We start from the raw sequence: 10,456 nt of genomic DNA on the forward strand, positions 1-10,456 counted from the left end.
CACTTCACATAGCAGTAGAGCAACGGAACTTGGCACAGTTATTAGTCTTTATCTACATAGGAACCATAGTTATGCATTTCTCCCATCGTTTGATGCAGTTCTGGAGACCCAGACGTGACTTCAGAAATCAAGGCTGCATCATCTGGGAAACGCTTTCCTTTCAAAAACAACTTCATGGTTGGGAAAGGTGAAAGTCGGAGGGTGCAAGGTCAAGAGAGTAGGGTGGACCAGAGCGTTGTACTGCAGGAGGATGGTACCTTTACTGATCTTGTCCCGCCTCTTGATTTCGATAGCTTCCCTTAATTTCCTCAAAAGTGAAGCATAATAGGCTCTTGTAATTGTGGTACCCTTTGCCAGGAAATCTGTCATCACTACTCCGTCTTAGTTCCAGAAGACTGTGAGCATAACCTTGCCAGCGGAGGACTGCACCCTTGCCTTCTTTGGAGGTGGTGAGTCAAAGTGCTTCCACTGCATGGACTGGCTTTGGTCTCTGGATCATAGTGATGTACCCAGGTTTCATCCTGTTTAATCAGTCTTTTGAAAAACTTTGACTCATCATCTTTGCACATCTCCAAATGCAATCTCGAGCACTCGACACGTTCTCGCTTCTAGAATGGTGTGATCAACCTGGGAATCCATCTGGCAGACACCTTATGCATATGCAAATGGCCATGAATGATAGTTTCACCGACCATGTACTAATCTTGGCATCTTGGGCAATTTGGGAAATAGTAATGCGCCGATCTTCCAAAATGGCAGCCTCAACTTGACGGACAGATGCCTCAACAATGGCATAAGGGGGGGGGGGCAGGTCTGGTAGCTGTTTCCACAGACTTCCGGCCATGTTTGAATTCACGATGCCAGCGTTTTACAAGGTCATATGATGGGGCATTATCACCATAAGTTTCTTTCATTTCATCAAAAGTCTCCTGTGGTGTACGCCCTTTCAAATACAAAAACCGGATCACTGCTCGACATTCAACAGGCTCCATTTCACGCCTGACTCGGTTCAAACACCTATAAAACAGAAACCACCATCAGGGCTGCCATTTGCCACATTACCCGTAGAGATATAAATCATTGCACATGCAAAATTTCAGCTAGATCAGACAACTGGAAGGTGGTCAGGGGCATTACTTATTGCATGCTAATCGTATATATATATATATATATATATATATATATATATATATATATATATATATATATATATATATACACACACACACACACATATATATATATATATATATATATATATATATATATATATATATATAGTTGTTTATTAATTTTTTTCGTAAAATAATATTTTTTTCATAAAACGTTGAGTGTTTTTATTGCTTTAAATATTGTTTTATTTTCTGTTGAAACGCCGCCTCGTTTTAATTTTAACGCCGGTTTATTTTGATTCGGTCTTTATTGGCTGTTGGCATAATTTTGTGCCAACAAATTTGTTCTCGTCTTGTTCAGTACCATTATTATTTTACTTACTTGGAGTAGTCACACAAGTCCTCATAAAAGATTTCTCTTTGAAACCTATTTGTAGCATTATCTGGAGTCTGAATGAGAACAAGTCTCCTCAAATTTCCAGTATCTTTCGATAATCTTTACAGATGGATTTCGCAACAGCCGCTTAGCATTAATTTCTCGTTGACAGCAACCGCTAGAATTTGGGTGGCAATAAGCTTCCCCGAGGTCCCAATATTATTATTATTATTATTATTATTATTATTATTATTATTATTATTATTATTATTATTATTATTAACTGCCCTTGCCATCCCTCCACAAAATAAAATGGCATCAGTCTCGAGATAAACAACACAGAATAGTCGTGGACTGTCAAGGAGGATGTAAAGATGAGGAAAGGAGAGAAGTAACCAGGCCTCCACTGGAAGGGTTCGGAGAGTACTCGGATCTTGGGAAGGCTTATTGCCACCTAAATCTCAGTGAAGGCCAATGGCCGTGGCCAGCGAGAAATCAATGCAAAGTGACGATTGCAATAAGGAAAAGTTATTGGCAATGGTTATCAAAAGAGGTGGAGAGTACTGGAAATTTGGAGACTATCACTATGGCATGACTATGCACAATGCATTACACTAAAAGGATGATGCCGACTGACTCCATGTGAAAAGGAAAGACGGAGGAAGTGGACTGACAGAAAACTGTGCAAATAGCACAAAGAAAGAATTAGAAAAAATATATGATGCAGAACATAGAAAAAAATAACTACCGCTTATTGCCACACAAATTCCAATGAAGACCAAAGGTCGTTACCAACGAAAAATCAATAGTAAACTACTATTACAATAATGCAAACTAATTTGTCAAGTTTGTCGAAAGTGGTGGTAAGTACTGGAAATATAGGGAGGCTTATTGTTACTCAGACTGCAGGGAACACCACAGGTTGTTCTAAAAGATAATTTTTTGATGACGGCCTGTATGAAAACTCTTAATAACCAAGAAAACTGCAAAATTGAAAGTAAACTAAGCCCCTCTAAAAAATAGAGTAGTTTTGGCATCGACTGACACCACACTAAATAGTCATGAAGGGTTAAGGAGGAGGGAAAGTTAATGGCAGACGACTGTTGCGATAACGCAAATTTATTAGCAAAAGTTATCGAAAGGGTGATGATTACTGGAAATTTGGAGAGACTTGCTGTCACACAAATTACAAGGAAAGTTCTTATACAGGTCATCAATTGTGTGAAAACTCATAGTGAGTACAAAAAATAATTTATCTTAGTCGATGGATATTGGGGAATTGCAATACAGAATTTCAGATTCCTTTTTACCACCGTTCGTCTTTCTTGTATCGATTTTGTTTTTCGTCAAAACGTCATCGTCGTGATTAGTTGTAAGCAACGAAGCCTTGACTTGAGCGCGTGACCCAATTTTATTACGAAAACCAGAGGAAAAAGAAAGAAAGAAAAAATCAGTTTACTGATATTTTTTTTTTTTAAAGAAATACAATTTAACGACAACAGCCTCAAAGAAGACAAAAGACAACCAATGCATCGTCGTGCAATGCTGGAACAAAACTCATCTGCGTGCGTGCACCAGGGGTAGGTGCACGCATGCGAGAAAGTTCAACGCATACAAACACACTCTCTCTCTCTCTCTCTCTCTCTCTCTCTCTCTCTCTCTCTCTCTCTCTCTCTCTCTGGTGTTCATTGTTACGCAGTCCACCCTCTTCATGATACAAACAGGTGTACGAAACGTACACACAGACACAATCGACAATTTGAGATGCACGCTAAACAGGTGCGCCTTTTTGATACAGTGTTTCGATTAAGCGTTGGAAGTAGCGCCCGTTTTACCTACTAGAACGATAACAGTCGGGTCAATAGTCTTTGAAGTGTCGGCGAAGGTATCAACTACGACTTCACTTATATATATATATATATATATATATATATATATATATATATATATATATATATATATATATATATATATATTATTCTTTATGTAAATACAGTCGGATCTTGCTACGATGTGCAGACCGTTTCGATCATAATTGATCTCATCAGGCAAGGAGATTTAAAAATTAAAAAAATAAAGAAGGTTCAAGATCATTTTCAATTTTAGAGGAGAGAAAATTACTTTGCCATGACTGACATGAAGCAATTATGATCGAAACGGTCTGCACATCGTAGCAAGATATGACTGTATTTACATAAATAATAATAAAAAATATAATTTGTTCTCTTTTATTGAGCACTATCAAAGACCCTTGTTGAAATTCAATTATTCTTAATTTTTGGATATCTTTCAACCTGGGATATATATATATATATATATATATATATATATATATATATATATATATATATATATATATATATATATATTCCAGGTGGAAAGATATCTAAAAATTAAGAATAATATATATATAAAGTGTTTCTGTCAGTCTGTTTCTCTGTTCAGGGATGGAGTTGACAAAAATCCTACGTCAAGATCAAACAACTTTTTATCGAATAAAATCTTACAAAAACATAATTTCATATTAATTTGGAATAAGTTTATAAATATATATATATATATATATATATATATATATATATATATATATATATATATATATTTATATATATATATACACATTTATATATATATATTTATATATATATATGCATTTATATATATATATATATATATATATATATATATATATATATATAAGAGAACAAAGAATTAATAAAACATTGTGTGTGTGTATTTAAAGATGATAGAACTTTTATAACATTTAAATGGAATGAAAATAAAAGAAATATTATCCTATTCCTTTATTCTCATTCCATATCTAAACGTTATTAAGCTAGTTTTTATCTATATTTGTATTTTGTATAATTCTGGCCGTTCCCCTCTTCTGGTGAGAAGCATTTTGCTTGGAAATACTATTGCCTAAAGAGGTTTCGTTTGTTTCTAAATTTCCCCCTTTTACTGTTCTTGTTTGTTTTGATGGTATAATAATATCTTATATACGTATATTTTATTCCTCATTTATATATATATATATATATATATATATTTATATATATATATATATATATATATATATATATATATATATATATATATATATATATATATATATATATATATGAGCAAATAGTTAATAAAACATGTTAGAAAACACTTGGAAAAAGAGTTAAAAACACACCTAATTTGAAAAGGAAACACCTGACAAGTGGACAGTCCTCAATCCGCGGAGTTTCGAAGAAACACCCTCCTTCTCATCAGAGGGCAGGAACCAGCAAAACGCGGGATCGGACCCCGCACACAAAAGTATTTGATGAAACAACAAGTAAGTCAAAGATCTTACTTGACAACAAAAAGTGGAGCAGAGGGTATATGGTGAAGAAAAAAGTGATTACACGTGAATGGATAGTCTGGTGAAAGGTAAATAATCCAATGACGGTATAATCCAAAAATATACATATATATATATATATATATAATAATTTTCGCTTGATCTAAATTAAATGAGTGATCGTGTTCTGCACAATGGCAAAAGAGTGCATTTAGGGCGTTACCATTCCTTATATCTCTTCTATGTTCGTAAAGTCTTAATTTCAATTTTCGCTGTGTTTCACCTATGTACGCTTGTTGACAGTTGTTACATGGGATGGAATATATACCAGCATCGGATGTGAGGGTTTTGGGAGAGTGCTTGGTAGTTTTTAATGTCTGTTTTATTGTTGCGGATATATATATATATATATATATATATATATATATATATATATATATATATATATATATATATATATATACTGCCAGTTGCTACCTAATCGTAAAATACGCTTTAATATTATATTTTAATGCATGCAGATTTCGTATTTATTATTACAGAGCCAATTCTTTTGATTATTTTACGGTAACCATATATATAGAAATGGCCGCCCGTAGCCACTTCGTAAATAACACAGAATATTCTGTAACGGTTACCGAAAGAACTAAAAATTCGAGGTAGACTTATTGTCACTTATATTCCCTGGTAACATCACTGGTTATTGTAAATGAGCAATCAGTGATAGCGACTTATATGAAACTTCTGATGAATAAGTAATAAGAAATATTTTTTTTTAAATCTTCTCGAGTGCAGAAACCAACATATCTAACCAGGTCACATAAAATTGAATTACGGTTAATTCACAAACTAAAACTGAAGACATTCTTTTGTAAAGTGAATTTGAAAATTTTAGAAAACCAAATAATGTTAACTTTTTTAGTTAAATGAATAAAATAGCTGTTGGTGTAGTCGCCTATTTTTTTTTTTTTTTTTTTTTTTTTTTCAAAGAAGACATCTTTCTCTTCATGTTGCTGGTAGTATTAATTCCGATAGGTTGGTTTTCGTGGAAAGAGAAAAGTATACGTTTGCTGTTACTGATGGTGGCTGTAAAGTCTAAAATCTATATGTTCGCGTGGTTGGTGCGAATTTTGAATAGAAGGAACTTGGCTACATCTTTAAAAACGTGATTTCGTAATGTTTATTTGTAAATTTTAGAAAACCAAATAATTTAATATAATATATTTTTTAAATAAATGAGAAAAATGTGATTTTATTTAATAAAAAACTTGATAACATTATTTGATTTTCTAAATTTTTCATATGAATAAAAATTAAATTTATTTCAAACATAACTCAGTCCCAAAACTAAAGAATATTTTAACATTAGAATTTTGTGCTTATAAAATATATAGGGAAAGGACGTTAGAAAAAGAAACGTTGATTAACTAGGCTTTAGTATAATATATATATATATATATATATATATATATATATGTTACACAGAGAGAGAGAGAGAGAGAGAGAGAGAGAGAGAGGTGCGTAAACGCGGAGTGTAGACACGTTTACCAGAACCGAAGGTCAGCTGACCAGATTACGTATGTGTGACGTGGTCAGGTTGGCTAGATCTGTGAGATTTGATTTGGGCTTTGAAGAAGACAGACGGCTTTCCGTTGTCTCCCCCTCTTAACTGGGGAGGGGGGAGACGAACGCTGACGTGTGTAGAAGAAGAACCCCCACACAGGTCGATTTCACTTCCACCTTCTGCAGGACCTCTGGGGAAAGTGAAATAAAAACTATAAAACCATTTCATCGTCTTGGAGTGATAAATCTTCGTCAAACAGGTATCAAGTCTCCCTCCAGGATGAGAAATTTCCAGATGGTCCAACATCGAAGAAGCAGAGGTAGGTTCTGAAAATACATGTCACACACACGATTCCCTTTATGATAATCAAACACACAACCATTTATATTAGAGACAATCATACGCACACGGAATTCTTTTGATGTTATACACCAAACGTCAAATGGTGCCCCTCAATGATAACCCTAGTGAGAACTCAAAGATAACTATATGTAACAAATGTTCAATTTGGCGCTCCTCGATGAAGAACCCTATGCAACATATATATATATATATATATATATATATATATATATATATTTATATATATATATATATATATATATATATATATATATATATAAGAACAAAGAATTAATAAAACATGTTAAAACACTTTAAGAAGAGTTAAAACATATTTAATTTTCAAAAAGGAGACACAATTTAAGTGGATTGTCCTTAATCTGCGGAGTTTCGAAAGAAATACTTTCCTTCTCATCAGAGGGGAGGAATTAGCAAAATGCGGAATCGGATTTTGCTTGCAAAGTATTGAATGAAATTACAAGTAAGCCATTGGTAATGAAACTAGAAGTTAGCTCACTTGGTAAAAGTTAAAAAATAGTGAAACAGAAGGAATGAGGAAAAAAGAGAAAATGATATCATGTGAATGGATGCTCCAATGAAGAGTAGAATATCCAATAACGGTAAAATCCAAGAAAAGTTTGTTAAAAGTCCGGTATCCACTTGGTGAGTTAGAAGAAGAGAGTAAATTCAATTCTATAAGAGTAGACTTATCAGGATAATAAAAAGCTCAACAAATTTTTTGGAGCTTATATATAAGACAATAAGAGTGGAAAATGACTTCACAAAGAAAACAAAACTATATATTGGTATATAACGAATGATTCATTTATTTAATAAGGGTATCTATATATACCAATATATAATTTTGTTTTCTTTGTGAATTCATTTTCCACTCTTATTGTCTCATATATATATATACATATATATATATATATATATATATATCCCACCCTTACTTTATCCTTCAATAGCTGACCGGACACAGCCCACTAGCGACTTACATGACCCAGGTAAACCTAGACACCGCACACATCAGCAGAAAAAAAATAAATAAATAATAGTAATAATGATAAAGACAACAAAATAAATTTAAAAAGCTCACGCTAAAGCAACAAGTTATAAACCAAAAAAAAAGACAAATAAATAGAAATAAATAAAATTATAAACATGTTAATTACCAAATCATACCATACATAAATCCCCTACTCACATTTGCTCCGAGGCCCCACATAGCTACCCAACTTCCGCTCCATCATCTAGCATGCTTTGAATCGATCTGTTATGCCTACCATTTGAAAAGGGAATTTTTCCGAAATTAATAATGGAATTTGTCGCAGACATAACAAGTAAGACATTTTACCAATACAACTGAATAAATATATGCATATATAAAATATATGTATGTACTTATTGATTTGTAAATCGCCACGTGTTCTTGTCTTCTCTTACCAAAAACGACTATATTTAATTCCTCGCATTGTGACAGCCTTCTAAATCTCTACTACATACCTATCCCACACAATGCTTCAAGCAAACTACATATCAATCCTATATATATATATATATATATATATATATATATATATATATATTTATATATATATATATATATTTATATATATGTATATATATACTTTAGTATGAGATAGATAGATAGATAGATAGATAGATAGATAGCTTGTTGCATGGCTCGTGTAGGCTGCGACATTGTTTGACAGTGGAAATAATTATATCACCTGACATTCTGAAAATTCTAATATATATGTGTGCGTGTGTGCGTTATTCACCATGTATGTTTATTTACTTGACATTGTAATACTTATCTATGAATTATATAATTATATGGTATATAATTATATAATTAAAATAGTAATTCACGGCGCCCATCAGTGTGGCTGATTGTACCGAGTCTCGAACCCAGAACCATGAAGAATCATACGGAATTTAATACATCGCTAATAACAACAGCAAAAATCAACATTTATTAGGTATGAATATCCACATATTCACATTTATTGTACGGTACCGTATTTTTTTATTTGTTTATTGATATAAACTAAGCAGGTACATTATCAATATAAAAAATATATAATTTAGTTGTCTGCATGCCGATTGATGACGACAACTCGTGGGAGATGTCCCTGCAACCGCTATCTCACAGAAGAGATGTTGCGAGTTTGTCTCTGCTTTATCCTTATTTTCATGGAAAGTGCTCGACTGAGCTCCAATCTATGGCCCCCCCCATCGCCAAACTTTCATAAGAAACACTCGTCTAGCTGAAAACACTATCTATAATTCCCCCCACTCTTTATCTGTGCCTAAACATAAACGTAGATTCCATGAACAAAGCTTCTTTCTTAGAACTGCACGCTTGTGGAATTGTCTTCCGTTTTCCTGCTTTCAAAGTATTCTATTCACTACGCCACGGGTCCTAGCGGACAAGATACATCTGGAGAAGGTCGGAGGTTACATCGACTGAAACATTGTGAAAATAACACTCAAGATGAGAACAGTAGTCCGAAAAATCCAAATGAGTCGAATAATCAAGCCTCATCTCAAAAATTCAGAAACGTAATATCCGACGCCGAAGTTTATAATTCATACATTACAAGAGACATTTGCAAGATTAGGGGTGCCAGAAACAAACGTTTCGTACAACGGAACACAATTTACTTTTAAGGAATTGGAAAGTTTCTGCAAATTGCGTGCGGTAAATCATTTAAAATCTGAACGTACCAAGCAGTAAGATTTGAAAATTTGACTCAACAATTTGTTTTTGTATGAATAGAACAATGAAAGGTTTTCTCTTGTGTGAATTTATTCTACAAAAGACTAATAAAGTTCATATTAGTGTATTTAAATGAGTTCAGGACATGCGTTGCGTGGATAGAAATGATATAATGACTAGACAATGAATGTGAAATGTAAGTCTTAAATAAACGCTTAGTTCTGATGACCTCAGAGGAAGATTAAATCTGGACAGTATAGCGAGATATGTGCAAAAAAAACTTTGCTGTATGATATGGCTGAAGAAACAGGTCAAAATTCTAAGGTTTATAGATGTAGAACAGTTAAAATAAACTTCAGTCTATGCCTGACTTGAGTTTCATATTTTTTGGTGTTGACTGGATTTTCTTTACGACCGGATCTGGCGATTTACTATTTTAGTTAATAATTTGAATTAAGATATTTGATCTGCGCCCGAAAAAAGAACACAATTTTCAGAATCTATATATTAGTTTGATAGCGTGTGTGTTATTTATTTGTCACGCTTACATCCAGCTCGTTTAATTATTATGTACTTCTATTTCTTGTCATAAATAATTTTACCAAGAATTCTTTGGTTTCGGTTCCGATTATAGCTGATGGCATTTAAGTCATCTATTTATTTTTATTTTCTTATATATATAAATAATTCTATTAAGAATTCTTCATAAGTTTTGGTTTTGGTTTCGATTATGGCTGGAGGAACTCAAGTTACATACATATATATATATATATATATATATATATATATATATATATATATATATATATATATATATATATATATATATATATATATATATATATAGTTTTGCAGTTTTAACAAAAAAGCTACAATAATATCAGGGCGTCTCCATTTACACTGAACATCTACCGAATGTCAACGTCAATATATAATATATGAATGAGTCCCCTGTGGAATTTCAACAGGTCCCGCTAGTTTACGTAAAATTCATACTGCTGAA

Source organism: Euprymna scolopes, chromosome 15, assembly GCF_053919585.1.
Source record: "Euprymna scolopes isolate OS-2025 chromosome 15, ASM5391958v1, whole genome shotgun sequence".
NCBI classification, from domain to species: domain Eukaryota; kingdom Metazoa; phylum Mollusca; class Cephalopoda; order Sepiida; family Sepiolidae; genus Euprymna; species Euprymna scolopes.